The 1104-nt window shown below is 38.4% G+C and overlaps 1 pseudogene; it reads right to left on the bottom strand.

The window, feature by feature from the left end:
* Positions 1-215: 215 nt before the first annotated feature.
* On the bottom strand, positions 216-901 carry LOC102928517 (putative ATP-dependent RNA helicase DDX5 pseudogene; annotated as a pseudogene).
* Positions 902-1104: the final 203 nt, after the last annotated feature.

Genomic DNA, 1104 nt, shown 5'->3' with positions numbered 1-1104 from the left:
ATGTCCTGCCTAACCTTATTCTGCCTCATTACTGGCCAAACAGCACTATTTATCAACCAAGCAGAGCAACACATATTTACAGCAAACAGAACAACATCCCACAGCACTAGTAGAACAGGACCCCTCTCTGGAAAGATGTTTGGAAATCCTGGGGAGAAACTAGTTAAGAAGAAGTGGAATTGTTATGAGCTGCCCAAATTTGAGAAGAATTTTTATCAAGAACACCCTGATTTTGCAGGGCGTCCATCTCTCCTCATTTTTCTGGTAAGTTCATCATATCTTCTTCTGGTTTCAACAAAAACAATGGTTTTATTCTCCTTCTCACTCATGATCTCTTCCATTAGATGAATAAGTTTTTCATCCCTTTCTACATCATGACTCACATCCACCATCTGAAGAATGTTATGGTTTGCACTCAGTTATAGTGCACCAATATTGATATGAATATAGTCTTTCAGGAAATCTTCAGCAAGCTGTCTTACTTCTTTTGGCCAAGTTGCACGCCACATTAGGGTTTGTCTATCAGGTCTTATTTGATGGACATTTTTCCATTTTGGGGGTTCAATTCCCATTTCGAGCATTCTATCAGCTTCATCAAGGACAAGGTAAGTTATTCTCCTCAGGTTGCTTTTCCCATACTCTAGAAGTCAATCAGTCTTCCAGGTGCTGCAATACAGATTTATATACCTCTTTCCAAATCACAAACCTGTGGTCCCTTGGTAGCACCACCATAGATCCAAGTAGACTTCAAGAAACAAGCTCTACAGTATTCAGCAGCAACTTGCTGCACTTGCTGGGCCAGTTCTCAAGTTGGTGCCAGCACCAAGCAAATAGGCCCATCAACCCTCTCTAGGAATGGCTGATGATTTATGTGGACTACATGCTGCTTTGATAAAAGCATAGACCCACTGCTTCTGAGAGTTGATGGTACATATGTAAGATAAGACAAATAAAGTAAATAAATTAATAACCACTGGGTATATTTTTTGCGAACAGTACTTTTTTCTAACTCCTTTTTACATATGAGAATTGTTTACACTTAATAATATTCTTTCCATATTTTTTCTACTAATAGGATTTCATTTCTATTTAATACTGGACTTT

The sequence above is a fragment of the Peromyscus maniculatus genome, chromosome X, assembly GCF_049852395.1.
Source record: "Peromyscus maniculatus bairdii isolate BWxNUB_F1_BW_parent chromosome X, HU_Pman_BW_mat_3.1, whole genome shotgun sequence".
Classification (NCBI taxonomy): Eukaryota; Metazoa; Chordata; class Mammalia; order Rodentia; family Cricetidae; genus Peromyscus; species Peromyscus maniculatus.
Note: the sequence above shows the minus strand (reverse complement) of the source record. Positions and strands in the feature narration are given on the sequence as shown.